At 40.2% G+C, this 22,630-nt stretch overlaps 1 pseudogene; it reads left to right on the top strand.

The window, feature by feature from the left end:
* The first annotated feature begins 11 nt into the window (after positions 1 to 11).
* Positions 12 to 22,525, top strand: LOC149185369 (enolase 1-like; annotated as a pseudogene).
* Positions 22,526 to 22,630: the final 105 nt, after the last annotated feature.

Here is a 22,630-nt window from a genome sequence, read left to right as displayed (position 1 = left end):
TCTTTATACCAATGGACCTGCAGGTGGCGGTAGCATCAGGTCTTTTCATTGTCATTGCAAATGAAGGTGAACACTTCAAATAGTCGAAAACATTGATATATTTCATAGGTGTCAGCTGAAATTGGTTTGCCATCGCGGGTACAAAGGAATCGATAAGCCAACTGCAAGTAATAATATGCCAAATCCAAGCAATAATAAGTGAGCACGCTGCCAAATATGTGAGAAAACATTTGCAAATTAACGCTCTCCAATACGCTGCTCCATGTACCATAACGTTGCTTCAAGACTACTCCAATGAACGCTTTGTATATTCTATCCAAATTAAGGCATACAAAAGAGCACATTTCAAACGTCGTCCATTCATGCTTGTTATTTCCTGTCATTATATTGTTGGCCTTAGAACTAGAGGCTCTTCTTTTTGGACGAATTAGAAATTAAGAAATCTCCAATAGAGAATACAAACATATATGTTTGATTTCAGTATGTCGTTCTGACAAAAAATACAAAGGTGTGGAATGAATGCATCTTTGTATAACCTTATGCGTGTGCAGAGGCAGTGATTTGGGTAGCAACAGCTGGCTCATGAATATGGCCCAAGAGCGCTATTCAAACGGAGCCAAAATACTTTAAATTGGAACGAAGATATACATCACAGCAGAAGACATAGGATTCGATTCCTATTTCAAGACTTCAGTTAACGATTCAAAGGGATCTGCGCTCCAGCATTTATCTCTTAATTGGCCATCAGAGGAATTCAAGGGAAACGATGCTCTGTTTTTAGAAAAAATGGTTTTTCATCGACCTGTAGGGGAAGGTTCTTGGTCCATTTACTGTATGTAAAAATGGTTTTGTTTCAAATAGTAACGTGGCTTGATTTTGCAATGCGCTTGTCAAAAAGGCGACCTCCACATTCCACATGCCATTTTGGTCTAACAGCAAGAGGAAATGGAAAGTATAACGTGGCAGTCCAGGTCGAAAACAAAATTAGAATGAAGACATCGATCCTGAGCATAAAAATAGGGACAGATTGTCTATCCTAGTCTTCAGTTATGATTTGGAGGGTTCACACTACAGCGTCCGCCTTTGTATTGGTCACAGATATGTATGCGCTGATCTTTAGGAACCGATGAGTGGCCTTTTACTATTTTTCATAGTGCCAGTCGAAACAGTTCCATCTTTTCATGGATCGGTTTTCTTCTGAGCTGTTTATGGTATTAAAAACCATTTTTGTAAAGAGGGAGGGGGAGAGAATTCTGAGAGGTGTGCATGTAACAGAAATCATAGCTTCCATTGTACAGTCTTTGACAGAGATTTTAATGAAAATACACAGCTCTGGCTTCTGAGATTCCTGTGGTATGAGATTTAACATTTGTGTCCTCCTTTGTTTCATGTATAGCCTGTTATGTGTTCATTTCATTTCATGATCATTTCCAATTGAACAAATGAAGTGTTAAGGTAGAATTCATATTTTGTATGCTCTGCCTTTAAGTTTGTTCATATTTAATGTTTTCTTCTGTTTGACAAGGATTCATCCTCTATGCCCTTGTCAGCTCCTCAGCAGTCTTGCCATACCATTTAATCTCAATTTGATGTTAAACTTTCTTGCCTACCTTGCCTCAGGAGACTGTTGTGCCCTACAACAACCCCCCATTTCACATCATCTGTATTTACAAACAATTAACATATGAAATGGGTCCCTTTTAAAAAAAAATTAATTGGTATTAATGAATTTGTTCGAAAAAGGTATGATAATCAAAAGTGTTAGTGAATTGGAGCCTTTTTCGAATAACAATGTTTCCAAAATAAAACAAACTTTTGTTATTGCGATAAAGCGATCGCAAGATCGCATATCGCAATGACAAGAGAGATGCATTTAAACGGCACTTCGGTCTTTGCCGATGCGATATCGCTATCGGCGATCGGCGGTATTCAATGCATACACAAAAAAGAGCACATATCTTATACCCCGATGCGATGCTATATCGGCGATCGGCTATCGGCACTACCTCTTATGGGAAAACGCTTTAAGTTTTAAACCCCGACCCGATGCGATATCGCTATCGGCCGTCGGCGATATCCTATGCACTCTCATAAGGCGCTCAGGTCTTTCCCCGATGCGATGCGATATCGCTATCGGAAGTCGGCAAATCACTTAATATGCATCTGGTAATGTGTTCACATGCTAGTCCGATGCGATATCGCAATCGGCGTTCGCCAGGGCTACTTTCAAACGATAGTGTAACTCTTTCCCCCATGCGATGCGACATTGAATCATCGGTAATCGGCATTTTCAAAAAGTGATTGCTTTAAGCTTTAAAGTTATATTTAAATCCGGTTGATAAAGCGCAGTTTTCAAAATGCCGTTAAATGCAGGGATAAGGTAATGCATGCGTATTTAATAACTTTGCCCCTTCGATTAACGAATACTTGCGTCTAAGGCATATCATATCTGTTGCACGCGTTGGGAGGTCATTCAACTGAATAACAGCGTAAAGGTCATTTAATGGGTAGTAGGCCTTAAAATCACCATTAATGCATATGCGATCTATTACCAGTGATTGGATCCGCAGCCATTTTTTGAAAATTAATAGCGCCACACTTCAAGTGATATATATCTTTCCAATTATGCTTTGTCTTCATTATTTCTCGTGTTACGATTTCTCTTGCGCTTGTGTAGAGTTCGTTTGTTGAGAAAAGCCTGAACATGATGGGGAAGAAAAATAAGAGGAGTTCTGGTTCTACTACAACACCTGTTGCAGGTCAAGCTGCTTCAATTTCGAAGAAAGGCTTAATCTCGGACACTACGTGCACTGGTCTTGCTAGGACCACATGGCAGGGCACATATAATCTGTTGGAGGCCGAGCAACCAAAAGTGACAGTGAGAACAGCTAGTGTTGATGTACTAAGGAAATCTGATGCAACGCTCAAAGACTTGGCCGACTCCTTTTTACACAGAATAGCGGCCAGAGAGCAGGTTCTCCCTTACACAGATGTGGTGCGCTGGGCAATTGAAGAAATCCCCATCACTGATAGAACTTTCCATACAAGGGACGGAAGGATTTTCGGGTCATTCAAGCCTGATGACCTGAGGCGAATGTATCATCTGCCTGAACCGGAGCTAGTCTACAACAGAGCCTTCGTGGAGAAATTCGCAAAAGAAAATGAATCACCATCCGAGCCCCTCCGAGATTGGAGGCAGAACCCAGCCAAGCACAAGCATGAAAGTTCGGGTAAGTACTCCAACGTTTCTTTGGCTTCTCCCTATTGCTATGCGGGGATTATGATGTGTAGATTGTGGGGATTACATGACTCTGTTAATATCAATATTGACATGGTTCCCTTAATGGAAGCGGCTATCAATGCTATAATCATGGATTGGGCCACTATTCTTTCTGATAAGTTGGTCGTAGCTGTTCGTGAATTCAGAAACAAAACTATAGTCACCGAAAGGAAAATCCCTCCATTTTATTATTCTGCTTACATTATGGATACTCTGTGTCTTAATTCTGAGTTTCCTGTCCTCGGTTGGAGATGGACCACCCAAGATCCAACACCCATTCATTTATACCATCAGAAATTGTGGAAGTCCTCTTACAAGGACCATTTGTACCAAATTTGTAATGGTTTCATGGTGCCCATTTACTATTCTATTTATGACAGACCCATTTCCAGAATTTCCTATGAAGCTTCTTTCGACTTACCAGCCGTAGCAAGTTGGTTCGGGGAGGAGTATTTCACCTATATCAGAGTTTTTGGGAGTAAGGCTAGGCCGCATGTCCTCCCTTTATATATCCCAGACAAGCTGTTAGCCCGGGAAATCTGTTACCAGATTATGGCCGAGAGTGTCACACAAACTCTCAAAGAAGAGAAGAAGAAAGGTTGGCCCTCTTTTCCTTTAAGAATTGGGGTTTTTACTCTGCTTAATTACAAGCACGCAGAAAAAGAAGCGACAAAAATCCAAGCTTTATCCTTGGCCACTCTCCCAAGCAGACTCTATGATCCAAAGCAAACTGCCTACACTGCCCTAGAACAAGCAAAATTAACAAAAGTTGATCATCAAGAGGATATGTTTGATGACCTGTTCGCAGGTACCGAGACAATAAGCCAAGCCAAACAGCTTGCAATAATGAAATACAATGATGAGGCGTTGACTGAGTTTAATAAACTTAGGGAACAGAGGTTGCAAACTCTGCCCCTAGAGTTATTATCCACAACCCCAGCGTCTTCCTCAAGCGAGCCTGGTCGGCAACAGATACATTCACCTCCTGTTACAACTAAAGAACAGGATAAACAACAGGAGGAAAGGCAGAAGAAGCTGCAGGCTGAGAAGCAGAGAAAAGAGCAAGCAGAGAGGCAGAAAAAGGAGCAGATAGAAAGGCAGCAAAAGGCAAAGAAGGAAGAAGAGCAGAGGAAGAAGAAGGAAGAAGAGAAACTAAAGAAAGAACTGGCAGATAGGCAGAAAAAGGAATTGGAGGAGCAGCAGCGGAAAAAGCAAGAGGAGCAACAGCGAAAAGCACTTGAAGAACAGCAGAAGTTAGAACAAGAAAAAGAACGGAGCAAAGCCCATACAGAGCAACATAAGCAAACCTCCATCGATCATGAATTGATTAAACAATGGAACCAATTCGATTCCATTATCAGTGGTAAGGAAGGCTCCAAAGACAAAGGCTCCTCTAAAACAAGCGATGCGCCCGATACCACTTCTTCTCAGGTTCTAGGAGGAACCAGCGGCCCACCCATTTCACAGGATGTCGAGGTAATCAATAAGGACCCTTCCGATCAAATTGTTCTCCAGGTGGAAGAAATTCCTCCCCTGGATATTTTCTACAGCCCAAAGCATAGAGCCGTTATTAAGCACTCTAAGAAAAGATGAAGGCTTGATCAACCTTCTATCTTGCCTGAGAAAACAGTCACGGGCAATATGGTCTGGAAGGAGGATTTGGATCCCTCCGATGATCTAACAAAGCTGTCTCAATTCGCAGGAGCGTATTCCGTAGCAACTATCGACAAAGCATCGGAGGTGAGTCTTCTGTTGAAGACTAAGGACCATGAAATATATGCATTACAGGCAGAGGTAATTGAAGCGAAAAACAAAGCAGCACAGGTGGAAGAGCAGTTGCTGGCTCAACAGCAGGAAAACAATTTGTTAACCCAGCAACTGCAAATTGAAAGACAAAGGATAGACCAAAGTGAAACTCAGAAGGCAAAAGAATTGTCGGAGGCATTGTCACAGTTGAAAGCATCAAATGAGCTGATGATGAAATCGAAAGATGAGCGAATAGCTCAACTATCAACACAGCTCGAAGGTATCAAGAGCACACAGAATGTGAAAGTCTTCAGAGCAGAGGCAATTCAAATAAATGGCGCATTACTGTCTCAGATCAGACTTTTATGTCAAAAACTTGCTAAGGCTGAGCAATTATGCGAAATATCTACAACAGTGTGTGAGCAAATAGAGAAGGCCAGGAATGAGCTAGATCAGGCCGAAGAAGCCATATCCGATTATATTGAGTGGCAAGACACTGACGAAGGGAAAGCGGTGAATTTGTCCCGAATCCATGAAGCGTACAAAGACATCCTCTTCACGGAATGGAACACTCAGGTAATGAAAGCAGAAAGGGCGGCTTCCAGGTGTAAAATAATTGCCAGCAATATGATCGACCTAGTCAATGATACACTTTATTTGGCGAACATGATCTCCAAGTGCACACCTGGAAGCATAACAACAGCAGATATGCTTGAACAAACAAATTATCATGACTTGGAGGAACAGAGGAAGTTAATTACCGGAGTAAATACTTTAACCTCTGATGCATATTGGCTCTTTCTAGTCAAGCCACATACTCAAAGGTCTGCTCTCAAGTGTTTAACAGATGCCCTCGGATGCCTGATCCCCGACATTCAAGATGCTACATATGATGCCCAGCTAACTTCGCGTCTCAACACTCCACCAGAAGTAGAGCCAATGCTGGCGATATGTCAGCTAAGGAGTAAAGGCAAAGAACCCACCGAATGAAGCATTGCCGCCAACTGCCAGATTGCCAAGAAAGATGGAACAAACATTTATTGATGCCAATTTAATAGCTTTTCAGTTGTTTAGATATTTAGATTATTATAGTATTTATAGACCCTTTCATTGTTTTGGAAAGGGTCGTAAAATTTTGTAATAAGACTTAAAGGCTGAAGTTTGCACTATTGTGCTTCAGTCTATATTCTTTTTGTGAAACTCGACCAACGGTTCTTAATTTTGATTAGAAGGCTGTTTTATACAACTGCGCACGACTGTCTGTTGTTTGGAATGCTTTCCGATTTGAAGGAAGGACTGTGACATAGTGATTAATATACTGGATTGATCGATCAGCTTACATGGTACTATTATCTGTATCTGTGTTCTTTCTTATTATATGAATTGTTGTGTTATTATCTTTGCTATTGTTGAATGCATGTATGCGATATAACAGCGAATCTTCATTTCATTTCACTATTGAATGTTTTGGTGATTTGTTATCTCTTTCACTCATGTATGTATCAATGATATGAATGATTAAGTGTAGTAATTCGCTCTAATCGCTCTGCATAACTAATTATGCAGAGCAATGTTTAAATGGTTTAAACGTCTACGCTTAAAGTGTTAGAGTCATCTATATGCCTGCCTTAAAGCACAGATCATCAAACGCTACGCTTTTCCAAGTGATAAGTCCCGGGATCCAATTATAGTTATTACATTTTGTTTGTAGTTTAGCTGTCCGCTTATTACCATCTTATGTCATAAGTCATTCATCCATCCCATTCACTTATAGTTCTTGGGAAACTGGTCCCATTATCCCCAGTCGGAACCACTATTCCAAACGGAAAAGGAGCTGCACTAAGGTCCGGACCGGGTGGTTTCCCCTTTGTTGTGGCAACGATTTTCGAGGCCTCAAGAAAATTAGCGCTAGAAGGAGGGCCTAACTGTGAATGGCAAGCCGACCCAAATCGGCAAGTCATTCTAAGAGTAATTCTCCCTCCAAATCTCCTCGTTCTTCTCAATTACATGCTGGTTCGCCAGCCCATAACCAAGAAGAAGAGGAATCTACCACCACTGCTCAATCCCATCATATCCCAGAACAACTAAGTCTTGAATCTCCTGAAGTTCAGTCTCTAATCCATAAACTTCAGAGCTTCTCGATTTCACCACAGAAATCTGAGATATCAGAAAGCAGTGCGACTTCGCAGTTCAACCTCACTCATCCTCTTACTAGACTTCAGAGCGAAAAACTTGGTATTGAACCTACTGAGTTTCCTTTACCCAAAAGGAAAAATCCAAAGAAAAATACTGAAGGATCTGATAGTGGGGATTTTTCCTCCACATCCTCCATTTCATCTCCTCATCTGCAAAGTCAACCACCCACCCCTCCATTACAAATTGTTGTTCATCAGGGAACAGGAGCCTCAATATCCCAACCTATTCACTCTTCATCTCCAATACCTCACCCAACATCTGGAACCCCGACAGTAGTGACAACCACTGTCGCTAGCATAATGGCAGATCCATGGACTAGACCGGGTGCTGTCAACATGCCTGGACCATTACATGATCTACCAGATGCACCCGAAAAATGGCTGCCTAAATTTAATCCAGATAATGGAACCCAAGATGAAGAACACATCAACAACTTCATGTTAGCAGTTAACCTAAAAGGAGTGACAGAGCAAGATGTCGTAGTAAGACTGTTCCCTTACACTTTACAAGGATCAGCAAGATCCTGGTATTTTTCCTTACCCTCTGGTTCGATTACCAGTTGGAATACATGCCAAGAGCAGTTTCTCACCAAATATGGAGATGATCGGTCCCTAGCAACTTTAATAAATGACCTCTCCAATTTGAGAATAGAGCACAGGGAACCAATAAAGGAGTTTAATGCCAGATTTAATAAACTACTGAATAAAATCCCTACCGCTTCTAAACCAAGTGAGCAAATCCGAAGCGAATGGTACATCACTGCCCTACCTGCCAACATAGCTATCTTTGTAGACAGGGCTGGCAAACCTACCTTAGCTGAAAATATGAGAGAAGCACTTGCAGTTGAAAAGCGCATCAATGCTCTTGAAAAGAAAGCTGCTCTAGAAGATAGAAAAGCTAAAAAAGTCTCGTTTAAAGAAGATTCCAAGAAGAAAACCCCAAAGGACCCATATGACATGGAAGGTTTACAAAAGGTCCTTAAAACTTTGTCTAATGAAATGGTTGAGATTAAAAAGCAGGTGGCCGAAACTTCAAGAAAAAGACCATTTAGGACTTTTAAGAAAACTGAATCAAAGCCGCCTAATGTTATATCTAACGCCGATTCAGACCAGGAAGAAGAGGAAGAGGAAACACCTTCACAGACCGATGATGAAGAAGAACTAGCTAAATGTCATGGAATGTGGGATTTTATACTCCCAAACTCTGACACTAAGAATGAAGAAGAAGCCTTTCCGGTTACTACAAGAAGTAAAATTGCTTCTGAACTTCCCCAGGCAACTTCAAAAAAAAGGAGCGCAGGCGCTACTACAGCAAAGGAAAAAGTTCCCCCAAAGAAGTCACCTGTGGTAGTTCCTCAAAACCAGCCTACAACTTCTAGTACTCCTTCGACATCCAAGACTTTAGTGGTATCCGATTCAATGGAATATAACATTGTTGATGATATGAAGAAAACCAAGGCAAATATAACCATGTTTGAACTCAGTAAACTGAAACATCAGCAAAAGTTACTTCTCAAAGAGTTAAATGTTGTTCCCTCTATTCCCCTTCCCAGTGCAAGAGCTGCCAACGATTCAGGCCAGCCTCCCGCAGGTATGGTTGAATTTACCGATTCAGTCTTAATCGGAGATAAATCAAATTCTCACACTCCACCCTTCCTGCTCACTTATGAGATTTATAATAGAAACCTACACAACTGTTTAATAGATTCAGGGGCCTCATCTAACATAATGCCAGCTTCAGTTTGCTCTAAGCTGAACATTGAACCCCAAAAGTCTGTCGTTCATATTGTACAGTTGGATAGAACTAAAGTGCAGGTTGTGGGAGAAATTAATTCTGTAACCATCAGGTTGTCAGCCGACCCTAGAATTGTTCAAAGAATTGACATCTTAATTGCCGACATACTTGAATTTTATGGTTTAATATTGAGCAGAGATTGGTCCGAAAAACTGCACGGGTATATTTCTACAGATTGGTCACATATGTGGCTTCCCTACAAGGGAAAGCCAAATCAAATAAGGATCGATCGTGAGAAGCATATGACCCACACAGTTACTGAATTCGAGCAAGAAAACCAACCTGTGGCATTCAATAATAACATCTTGGGGAACTATTCAGCAGAATCATTCTTTGGCAACTTTGTTGCCCAACCATCTCCTTTTTCAGTCAATCATTTTACATCTCAAAATGAAAATTTTTCACAAACTGATAGGTCCAGGTGTTTTAATGATGCTGAGAAAATTGTAGATACTTTTGTTAATATTCCTTTATTTTGGTCTTTGTATTTTGATGGCTCTAAGTCCTCTGAAGGTTCAGGAGCTGGATGTATATTGGTTAGTCCGCAAGGAGAAAAGACAATGTTGTCTTGTAGGTTAGAGTTTGAGTGCACTAATAATACAGCTGAATATGAGGCTTTAATCCAAGGATTATACAAAGCAATCGGCCTGGAGGTGCGATATCTAAAGGTATTCGGCGATTCGGAAATCATTGTCAAACAGGTTAGAAATGAAATTCATTGCCTTTCGACTCACCTTAAACATTACCAATCGCTCGTTCAAGAGCTTACCTCACACTTTTTGGCATTCAACATTTCTTCTATACCTCGATCTCAAAATTCAGCCGCAGATTTACTAGCCAATGTAGCTTCAAAGCTTCTACCTTCTGAAGACTACAGCCTTGATAGATTTTCTGTAGAATTACTTTTCAGACCCTCAATTCCTGACAATGTCACTAATTGGAGAGTATTTAATCATGATGATGATATTTTGCAATTTTTAACTTCTGAGAATTCTTATGATAAGCAAGTTATTGACGAAGATGATCATGATTCCCAGATAAAAGAAGTGCTCAAAGAAAATTCGATTCCCAAACCAGTGGTAAAATTAGAAGATCTTTATGATATTAAAGACAGGTTTAAACCTGTAATTAACACAAAGCTTCAAAGTTCTACCCTTAGGTTTGAATTGATAAATCTAGGAACTAAAGAGTCTCCTCAAAACATCAATTTAGGAACAGGACTATCTCAGAATGAAAAGGAAGCATTTATTACATTGTTGAGAAAGAACAAACAGGTTTTTGCTTGGAAATATGATGACTTAAAGACATATGATACATCTATTATCCAGCATACCATTCCTATGCTTCCTGATAAAAAACCAATTCAGCAAAAATTAAGAAAAATACACCCAAATTTGGAGAGCCAGATTAAGTCGGAACTTAATAAGCTTTTGAAAGCCAAAATTATTTTTCCAGTCCGACATTCAAACTGGGTCTCTAACATGGTGCCAGTCAGGAAGAAAAATGGCGACATTCGAATTTGTATTGATTTCAGGAATTTAAACAAAGCGAGCTTAAAAGACAACTTCCCATTACCCACTATGGAGCAAATTCTCCAATCGGTGGCAGGTTCTGAATTGATGTCTTTTCTAGATGGTTTTTCAGGGTACAATCAAGTTCTGGTACATCCCGATGACCAGCTTAAAACTACATTCAGAACAAAATGGGGAACCTATGCATATCAAAAAATGCCTTTTGGTCTTATAAACGCCGGAGTGACATTTCAGAGAGCTATGGACATGGCCTTCAGAGGGTTAATTAATCGATCAGTAGTCGTCTATCTAGACGATATTACTGTGTATTCTAAGAAGAGAGATAATCATTTGCACGACTTAAATCAGATCTTTCAGAGATGCAAAAGATATGGTATTTCTCTAAACCCAAAAAAGTCCTTCTTTGCTCTAGACCAAGGAAAACTCTTAGGTTTTATAGTATCCAAAGATGGTATTTATATTGACCCTGATCGGATTAATGAAATTTCTGAAATCCCTTTCCCACATAACAAAAAATCAATGCAGTCATTTTTAGGTCAGATTAATTTTGTCAAACGATTTGTTCCAGATTTTTCACAGATTGTATTACCACTTCAGACAATGATCAAGAAGAATTCAGTCTTCAAATGGGGATCAGAAGAAAAACAAGCTTTTGATGTTATCAAACAGTCAATAATCAATGCCCCAACCTTGAATACTCCAAATTTTTCTAATCATTTTACACTATATACTATTGCATCCAACACTTCATATGCCGCAGTACTCACACAACTGAATGATAACAACTTAGAAACACCCATATCATTTTTCAGTTCAAATCTTCAAGGTGCCGAATTGAATTATTCGGATGTGGAGAAACAAGCCTTTGCTGTGTTCAAAGCAGTCAAACATTATAGACCCTTCCTTTTGAAAACCCATACGAAAGTTATAGTTCCTTTCCCAGCGGTAAGACAACTATTAATTCAGAAAGAATTGGATGAAAAAAGAGCCAATTGGGTTACAGCGCTTCAAGAGTATGACTTAGAAATAAAGCCAGCAAAGATTGTTAGGGGCCAAGGTTTTTTCAGGATATTGGCAGGAGCATCGAACATTCACGAATCAAGCAATGAAGATCAGATTAAATCCATCAATCAGATAAGTGTCACTGATTCTGAATCTCAATATGCTGATTTGATATTTTATCTGAAGAACGGTTATGCTCCTCTAAATTTATCTTACAAAAATAAGAGGGCCATTAGGTTGAAAGCTAAGAATTTCACTCTCATTGATGATGTATTGTTTAAACAAAATTATGATTCTATCCTGTTAAGATGTCTTGAGAAACCTGAAGCCCAAAAGGTTTTGCAGGAGCTACATGATGGACCAGCTGGGGGACATTTTGGAGCTGACACAACAGCTCATAAGATTATTCATGCTGGATATTATTGGCCTACTCTATTTAGAGATTGCCATGAGCACGTAAGAAAATGCCTTAATTGCCAAACATCTGGTGGGAGACAACGAAAATCAGCTTTCCCTCTTCAACCTGTCAACATTGAACAGCCATTCGAACAATGGGGATTAGATATCATCGGGGAAATTACTCCACCATCTTCCAAACAACATAGGTATATCCTTACCGCTACTGATTATTTTACTAAATGGGTAGAGGCTATTCCTTTGAAGGCGGCAAATGCAGAGGCAATCATCGAGTTCATTGACCAATTCATCATTACCAGGTTTGGTGTTCCAAACGCTCTTGTTTTTGATAATGCTTCTTATTTCTCAGGAAACGCTATATATGATTTTGCTATTAAAAGAGGGTTTAAACTAAAATATTCTTCCAATTATTATCCCCAGGGGAACGGTTTAGCCGAATCTACTAATAAGAATCTCATCAAAATCATTAAGCGAACTGTTGAACAGAATCATAGGAACTGGCATAAATCTTTGGTCTTTGCATTATGGGCTGATAGAATAACACAAAAGGATTCTATAGGGACCTCTCCTTTCAATCTGGTATATGGAAAAGAAGCCGTGTTGCCTACAAATCTTGTTCTTCCATCTTTAGCCCTAGTGCAGTTCATTCAAGAGACTCCGTCTTCTTCTATCCAACTTAGACATGACCAAATTCTCAAATTAGAAGAAGAAAGGGAAAAGGCCAGAATCACTCATGCCAAACATCAACAAATCATCAAAGCATCTTTTGACTCAGCATCATCCAGTTCCAAACAACTTCAAGTTGGTGACTTGGTTCTCAAATGGGACAAGGCCCATGAAGATAAAGGTAAGCATACCAAATTTCAGAATATGTGGCTTGGACCATTTCAGATCTGTGAAAAGATAGGCCATTCAACTTTTATATTGCAAGATTTATCAGGGTTGAGAGATTCTCTCCCCGTCAATGGCCTGATCCTAAAGAAATTCTTTAATTGAGAAGGTAACCCCTTCTCCTTTTGTAGATTTGCGTAGTTTGTAGGATTGGTAGGAAATAAAACTGTAGAGTATCTCCATTGACCTTTTGTTGTGTTTGACGAAGCTGTCTCACAAAAATAATATAAATACTTGTTTTTAGATAATAGAACCCTCAATCAAAAGAAATAGTTTCTAGGAAATTAGATATCCTTGTGTTCTGAAACTATAATCTAAATTTTGAAGACTCCTTTCAGGAGGTAAAAGTTCCGAATCATTTTCTGTTTCCAAAACTAGTCTCCAAAGGTTATCTGTTAAAAGATAGAAGCTAACCCATTTTCAGTATCTTCAACTCTTCACCTGTCATCCACCTACTCTTAAGGAGAAAATTGTTCACCCCATTCACTAAAGGTTATGATTACTCAGAGTGTAATTCTAAAATATAAAAGATTAAAGATAAGAGGTCTTATCATAAGCCTGCTTACCATGTTCATAGGGAAATAGGTTAACTGACATTACCAATACTGCCTACCAAAACAGGGTAATGGCTTGAAGTTTCAAGACAAGGGGTCTCATCACGAGCCAGCTTGATCAGTTAAATTATTACCAGTGAATGGCATTGTCATAAACTGGCTACCAAACCAGGACAGTGGCTTTTTATCTTATTTATTACAAAGAAAAACAGATGAAAAATAAAATATGAAAACATTTTATGGATTCATTCTGTTAATCACACTCTTATGTGAATGGAAAAGTGGACAATACTATGGTTAAAAGGTATCCCTGTCGAGACTATAAATGTCTGTTGGCAACAGAGGCTCTACCTATGACAAAGGAGTTAATTATAAAAGCTGATGTGGGAAAGTTTTCTATTTTATCATTATGAACCAATAAAGACTTGTTTTTGAAACTTATTATGTATTTGGTTTCTTGAAACTAAATGGGACGAAGTTAACAAAATGGAGTTCACTTTAGTCAGAACACATGAATATCTAGTTATATTAGAAATTTCTCCTTCTGATTGAGTTTCTATTTATGAAAAGCTTGAATGTTTATGTTAATTTCAGAGATAACTGGTTCTACCAACGAATCACCAATTGTTGTGCCCTACAACAACCCCCCATTTCATATCATCTGTATTTACAAACAATTAACATATGAAATGGGTCCCTTTTAAAAAAAAATTAATTGGTATTAATGAATTTGTTCGAAAAAGGTATGATAATCAAAAGTGTTAGTGAATTGGAGCCTTTTTCGAATAACAATGTTTCCAAAATAAAACAAACTTTTGTTATTGCGATAAAGCGATCGCAAGATCGCATATCGCAATGACAAGAGAGATGCATTTAAACGGCACTTCGGTCTTTGCCGATGCGATATCGCTATCGGCGATCGGCGGTATTCAATGCATACACAAAAAAGAGCACATAGCTTATACCCCGATGCGATGCTATATCGGCGATCGGCTATCGGCACTGCCTCTTATGGGAAAACGCTTTAAGTTTTAAACCCCGACCCGATGCGATATCGCTATCGGCCGTCGGCGGTATCCTATGCACTCTCATAAGGCGCTCAGGTCTTTCCCCGATGCGATGCGATATCGCTATCGGAAGTCGGCAAATCACTTAATATGCATCTGGTAATGTGTTCACATGCTAGTCCGATGCGATATCGCAATCGGCGTTCGCCAGGGCTACTTTCAAACGATAGTGTAACTCTTTCCCCCATGCGATGCGACATTGAATCATCGGTAATCGGCATTTTCAAAAAGTGATTGCTTTAAGCTTTAAAGTTATATTTAAATCCGGTTGATAAAGCGCAGTTTTCAAAATGCCGTTAAATGCAGGGATAAGGTAATGCATGCGTATTTAATAACTTTGCCCCTTCGATTAACGAATACTTGCGTCTAAGGCATATCATATCTGTTGCACGCGTTGGGAGGTCATTCAACTGAATAACAGCGTAAAGGTCATTTAATGGGTAGCAGGCCTTAAAATCACCATTAATGCATATGCGATCTCTTACCAGTGATTGGATCCGTAGCCATTTTTTGAAAATTAATAGCGCCACGCTTCAAGTGATATATATCTTTCCAATTATGCTTTGTCTTCATTATTTCTCGTGTTACGATTTCTCTTGCGCTTGTGTAGAGTTCATTTGTTGAGAAAAGCCTGAACATGATGGGGAAGAAAAATAAGAGGAGTTCTGGTTCTACTACAACACCTGTTGCAGGTCAAGCTGCTTCAATTTCGAAGAAAGGCTTAATCTCGGACACTACGTGCACTGGTCTTGCTAGGACCACATGGCAGGGCACATATAATCTGTTGGAGGCCGAGCAACCAAAAGTGACAGTGAGAACAGCTAGTGTTGATGTACTAAGGAAATCTGATGCAACGCTCAAAGACTTGGCCGACTCCTTTTTACACAGAATAGCGGCCAGAGAGCAGGTTCTCCCTTACACAGATGTGGTGCGCTGGGCAATTGAAGAAATCCCCATCACTGATAGAACTTTCCATACAAGGGACGGAAGGATTTTCGGGTCATTCAAGCCTGATGACCTGAGGCGAATGTATCATCTGCCTGAACCGGAGCTAGTCTACAACAGAGCCTTCGTGGAGAAATTCGCAAAAGAAAATGAATCACCATCCGAGCCCCTCCGAGATTGGAGGCAGAACCCAGCCAAGCACAAGCATGAAAGTTCGGGTAAGTACTCCAACGTTTCTTTGGCTTCTCCCTATTGCTATGCGGGGATTATGATGTGTAGATTGTGGGGATTACATGACTCTGTTAATATCAATATTGACATGGTTCCCTTAATGGAAGCGGCTATCAATGCTATAATCATGGATTGGGCCACTATTCTTTCTGATAAGTTGGTTGTAGCTGTTCGTGAATTCAGAAACAAAACTATAGTCACCGAAAGGAAAATCCCGCCATTTTATTATTCTGCTTACATTATGGATACTCTGTGTCTTAATTCTGAGTTTCCTGTCCTCGGTTGGAGATGGACCACCCAAGATCCAACACCCATTCATTTATACCATTAGAAATTGTGGAAGTCCTCTTACAAGGACCATTTGTACCAAATTTGTAATGGTTTCATGGTGCCCATTTACTATTCTATTTATGACAGACCCATTTCCAGAATTTCCTATGAAGCTTCTTTCGACTTACCAGCCGTAGCAAGTTGGTTCGGGGAGGAGTATTTCACCTATATCAGAGTTTTTGGGAGTAAGGCTAGGCCGCATGTCCTCCCTTTATATATCCCAGACAAGCTGTTAGCCCGGGAAATCTGTTACCAGATTATGGCCGAGAGTGTCACACAAACTCTCAAGGAAGAGAAGAAGAAAGGTTGGCCCTCTTTTCCTTTAAGAATTGGGGTTTTTACTCTGCTTAATTACAAGCACGCAGAAAAAGAAGCGACAAAAATCCAAGCTTTATCCTTGGCCACTCTCCCAAGCAGACTCTATGATCCAAAGCAAACTGCCTACACTGCCCTAGAACAAGCAAAATTAACAAAAGTTGATCATCAAGAGGATATGTTTGATGACCTGTTCGCAGGTACCGAGACAATAAGCCAAGCCAAACAGCTTGCAATAATGAAATACAATGATGAGGCGTTGACTGAGTTTAATAAACTTAGGGAACAGAGGTTGCAAACTCTGCCCCTAGAGTTATTATCCACAACCCCAGCGTCTTCCTCAAGCGAGCCTGGTCGGCAACAGATACATTCACCTCCTGTTACAACTAAAGAACAGGATAAACAACGGGAGGAAAGGCAGAAGAAGCTGCAGGCTGAGAAGCAGAGAAAAGAGCAAGCAGAGAGGCAGAAAAAGGAGCAGATAGAAAGGCAGCAAAAGGCAAAGAAGGAAGAAGAGCAAAGGAAGAAGAAGGAAGAAGAGAAACTAAAGAAAGAACTGGCAGATAGGCAGAAAAAGGAATTGGAGGAGCAGCAGCGGAAAACGCAAGAGGAGCAACAGCGAAAAGCACTTGAAGAACAGCAGAAGTTAGAACAAGAAAAAGAACGGAGCAAAGCCCATACAGAGCAACATAAGCAAACCTCCATCGATCATGAATTGATTAAACAATGGAACCAATTCGATTCCATTATCAGTGGTAAGAAAGGCTCCAAAGACAAAGGCTCCTCTAAAACAAGCGATGCGCCCGATACCACTTCTTCTCAGGTTCTAGGAGGAACCAGCGGCCCACCCATTTCACAGGATGTCGAGGTAATCAATAAGGACCCTTCCGATCAAATTGTTCTCCAGGTGGAAGAAATTCCTCCCCTGGATATTTTCTACAGCCCAAAGCATAGAGTCGTTATTAAGCGCTCTAAGAAAAGACGAAGGCTTGATCAACCTTCTATCTTGCCTGAGCAAACAGTCACGGGCAATATGGTCTGGAAGGAGGATTTGGATCCCTCCGATGATCTAACAAAGCTGTCTCAATTCGCGGGAGCGTATTCCGCAGCAACTATCGACAAAGCATCGGAGGTGAGTCTTCTGTTGAAGACTAAGGACCATGAAATATATGCATTACAGGCAGAGGTAATTGAAGCGAAAAACAAAGCAGCACAGGTGGAAGAGCAGTTGCTGGCTCAACAGCAGGAAAACAATTTGTTAACCCAGCAACTGCAAATTGAAAGACAAAGGATAGACCAAAGTGAAACTCAGAAGGCAAAAGAATTGTCGGAGGCATTGTCACAGTTGAAAGCATCAAATGAGCTGATGATGAAATCGAAAGATGAGCGAATAGCTCAACTATCAACACAGCTCGAAGGTATCAAGAGCACACAGAATGTGAAAGTCTTCAGAGCAGAGGCAACTCAAATAAATGGCGCATTACTATCTCAGATCAGACTTTTATGTCAAAAACTTGCTAAGGCTGAGCAATTATGCGAAATATCTACAACAGTGTGTGAGAAAATAGAGAAGGCCAGGAATGAGCTAGATCAGGCCGAAGAATCCATATCCGATTATATTGAGTGGCAAGACACTGACGAAGGGAAAGCGGCGAATTTGTCCCGAATCCATGAAGCGTACAAAGACATCCTCTTCACGGAATGGAAAACTCAGGTAATGAAAGCAGAAAGGGCGGATTCCAGGTGTAAAATAATTGCCAGCAATATGATCGACCTAGTCAATGATACACTTTATTTGGCGAACATGATCTCCAAGTGCACACCTGGAAGCATAACAACAGCAGATATGCTTGAACAAACAAATTATCATGACTTGGAGGAACAGAGGAAGTTAATTACCGGAGTAAATACTTTAACCTCTGATGCATATTGGCTCTTTCTAGTCAAGCCACATACTCAAAGGTCTGCTCTCAAGTGTTTAACAGATGCCCTCGGATGCCTGATCCCCGACATTCAAGATGCTACATATGATGCCCAGCTAACTTCGCGTCTCAACACTCCACCAGAAGTAGAGCCAATGCTGGCGATATGTCAGCTAAGGAGTAAAGGCAAAGAACCCACCGAATGAAGCATTGCCGCCAACTGCCAGATTGCCAAGAAAGATGGAACAAACATTTATTGATGCCAATTTAATAGCTTTTCAGTTGTTTAGATATTTAGATTAGTATAGTATTTATAGACCCTTTCATTGTTTTGGAAAGGGTCGTAAAATTTTGTAATAAGACTTAAAGGCTGAAGTTTGCACTATTGTGCTTCAGTCTATATTCTTTTTGTGAAACTCGACCAACGGTTCTTAATTTTGATTAGAAGGCTGTTTTATACAACTGCGCACGACTGTCTGTTGTTTGGAATGCTTTCCGATTTGAAGGAAGGACTGTGACATAGTGATTAATATACTGGATTGATCGATCAGCTTACATGGTACTATTATCTGTATCTGTGTTCTTTCTTATTATATGAATTGATGTGTTATTATCTTTGCTATTGTTGAATGCATGTATGCGATATAACAGCGAATCTTCATTTCGTTTCACTATTGAATGTTTTGGTGATTTGTTATCTCTTTCACTCATGTATGTATTAATGATATGAATGATTAAGTGTAGTAATTCGCTCTAATCGCTCTGCATAACTAATTATGCAGAGCAATGTTTAATTGGTTTAAACGTCTATGCTTAAAGTGTTAGAGTCATCTATATGCCTGCCTTAAAGCACAGATCATCAAACGCTACGCTTTGCCAAGTGATAAGTCCCGGGATCCAATTATAGTTATTACATTTTGTTTGTAGTTTAGCTGTCCGCTTATTACCATCTTATGTCATAAGTCATTCATCCATCCCATTCACTTATAGTTCTTGGGAAACTGGTCCCATTATCCCCAGTCGGAACCACTATTCCAAACGGAAAAGGAGCTGCACTAAGGTCCGGACCGGGTGGTTTCCCCTTTGTTGTGGCAGCGATTTTCGAGGCCTCAACAGAGACAATCTGTGTTTTTGATTATATTTCTCTGTTTTAAGTTGTTTCTTTGCCCCATGCAGCCCAGAAAACCCCATCATCCATTATAACCCCTTTTCCTATCAGTTTACTAGCCTAAAATCAGTGTTCTTTATTGGTCATCTCAGCCCTTTGAAGACCTTTTGCCGAGATAGACCTGGAGAGAGCCCTCTCCTGTCCTCGTAGGGCTAGCTACGAGGCTAAGTGGTTTGATGTTGCCTTGGATTTTGCCTTCCTCAGCCTGAAGCCAAATTCAAGCGCTAACATATTGGCGACCATACTGGGGAGAACATTCGACTTGTTGATTGTCTTGTCCCAGTACATGAAATCAAATTGCAGATCTGATGCTGATGGTGGACAGCGGTCAGACACATATGCAGGCTGAAGCATTCACCTGGTGACTCCAACTTGATCCAGACATTACAATGCTTGCTGATCCATTCATGCAATGGTAGGGTATGTGGCAAACCTTGCCCTGTGTGAAGTTGTAGAAGAAGTAAGAAATGAGTTAGCAGATTCTGAAATTGATGAAGAATTTTTCAGTGCCTTGCTTCATTGGTTGAAATCTCCAAAGTTCCCTTTTGAAACTAAAACTAGATTTTGTGAGCTAGTTGTTGAAAGAGTTGAGAAGGAGATTCAATGTTTAGATGAGCAGATCCAATAATATGATTTCCAAGACCCTAAAAAGTTCTTGGAAATCGTTCCTCCATCGAAACAAGAAATAACAGACTTGCCTACAGATGTTTGCATTGACAGTGTGCAGCTGGAGGTATGTATTGCAGAGTTGGGGCAGCAAACAGAGTTTGGCTATTGCGATCCTATTGCTGCATACATGGAAATGTTTTTCAGTTTGACTGCTAGATCAAGCTGTCTTATACATAGCCAGATTCATTACGTGCATGAAAGGCTGCCAGCAATTACATCTGTGTCCTGGTGGAAGCATTCTCGAGCGGCATCGTTCTCAGGTTTACTTGAATGGTTGATCTGGCACTTCAGTATTACCTGATCTATTGTTTTTGCAGCATAGTAGGGTAGATTTTGTAAATAAATAAGCAGCCAAAGGGTAGCATCTTGTTCCAGTTTCATTGCAGCTTTAGTTTGAAGTTTGTTAAGCCAGTTTTTCAGTTATTTCAGTTTTCAGATCGAACCAATTTGAGTCCAGTTTCAGTTTGAAAATTGAGTCAAGAGTTGTGTCGATTTGTTGGAATGATGACTCCATCACCCATTGGATGGAGGCACTGTCTGCTCTCCCAAAGTTCTGCGGTTCTTGGCACCTCCACGAAGCGGCAGCTGCCATCCCAATTGGAGCCAATGTTAGACTCTGTTTCCTCAAATCTTCTGTAAATACGCTGCCATGCTACCAGTGTACTTCTCAGAGATCTCCTTCCACAACCAGGACAATTTCTGAGCGATAACAACAGCATTAATATTTGTATTTTTTCGGAGGTATGTTCCTCACCAAGCAGATAGGCTGGAGAAAACAAATGTAATTGGAAGACAGAGCAAGGGTGCATCAGAATTGGAGACCTGGATAGTAAATTTAAATATTTCCTTAAGGAATATTCAGAAAGTACCACAGTGGGAACTTTTGTTAGTCTTTCTATACGAACTGCTCAAAAAGTTCCAAGGTTTGCAGAGGCTCAATCCCGCCAAACTCATCCCTCTCTTTTAAACATTTCTTGGTTATTCTAACCAGGATAGTGCCAGTGTTGAAATCTATGACGAGAGCCAATGTAAAGTGAAGGAGAAGAGAGGCATTATCAATTTCTGATAGCCATGGAAATCCCACTGTCGAGGTCGATATTTATCTTTCTGATGGTTATCTTTCCAGAGCTCATGTTCCAAGTGGTGCTTCCACTGGTGTGTATGAAGCACTGGAGCTTTGTGGTGGAGGGAAGACCTACATGGGAAAGGGTGTTTCAAAGGCTATTGAAAATGTAAATAAAATTATCAGACCAGCTCTTATTGGCAAGGATCCAGTAGATCAGACTGGAATCAATAGCTTCATGGTACAGGAGCTTGATGGAACTCAAAATCAATGGGGCTGGTGTAAACAAAAGCTTGGAGCAAATGCAATATTAGTTGTATCTCTTGCTGTTTGTAAAGCAGGGGCTTATGTTAAGAAGATACCTCTTTATCAGCATATTGCAAACATTGCTGGTAACAAAACTTTGGTGATGCCAGTACCTGCTTTCAATGTCATTAACGGAGGTTCACATGCAGGAAATAAACTGGCAATGCAGGAGTTTATGATTCTACCCGTTGGAGCTTCTTCATTTAGAGAGGCCATGCAGATGGGTTCATTTACCACCATCTAAAGACTGTAATTAAGAAAAAGTATGGTCAAGATGCAACAAATGTTGGAGACGAAGGAGGCTTTGCTCCAAATATTCAGGAGAATAAAGAAGGCCTCGAGTTATTGAAGATTGCCATTGAGAAAGCAGGCTATACTGGCAAGGTTGTTATTGGCATGGATGTCGCTGCTTCCGAGTTTTACACTGAAAAGGATCATGCAGTTCATTTTACACAAGAATTTGAAACTCTTTATACCAATGGACCTGCAGGTGGCGGTAGCATCAGGTCTTTTCACTGTCATTGCAAATGAAGGTGAACACTTCAAATAGTCGAAAACATTGATATATTTCATAGGTGTCAGCTGCAATTGGTTTGCCATCGCGGGTACAAAGGAATCGATAAGCTAACTGCAATTAATAATATGCCAAATCCAAGCGATAATAAGTGAGCATGCTGCCAAATATGTGAGAAAACATTTGCAAATTAATGCTCTCCAATACGCTTCTCCATGTACCATAACGTTGCTTCAAGACTGCTTCAATGAACGCTTTGTATATTCTATCCGAATTAAGGCATACAAAAGAGCACATTTCAAATGTCGTCCATTCATGCTTGTTATTTCCTGTCATTATATTGTTGGCCTTAGAACTAGAGGCTCTTCTTTTTGGACGAATTAGAAACTAAGAAAGCTCCAATAGGGAATACAAACATATATGTTTGATTTCAGTATGTCGTTCTGACAACAAATACAAAGGTGTGGAATGAATGCATCTTTGTATAACCTTATGCGTGTGCAGAGGCAGTGATTTGGGTAGCAACAACTGGCTCATGAATATGGCCCAAGAGCGCTATTCAAACGGAGCCAAAATACTTTAAATTGGAACGAAGATATACATCACAGCAGAAGACATAGGATTCGATTCCTATTTCAAGACTTCAGTTAACGATTCAAAGGGATCTGCGCTCCAGCATTTATCTCTT

Source organism: Pinus tabuliformis, chromosome 3_2, assembly GCF_031772625.1.
Source record: "Pinus tabuliformis cultivar Carrire ecotype Pingquan chromosome 3_2, CPIR1, whole genome shotgun sequence".
In the NCBI taxonomy this organism is placed as follows: domain Eukaryota; kingdom Viridiplantae; phylum Streptophyta; class Pinopsida; order Pinales; family Pinaceae; genus Pinus; species Pinus tabuliformis.
This window is presented reverse-complemented; position numbering and strand designations above follow the sequence as displayed.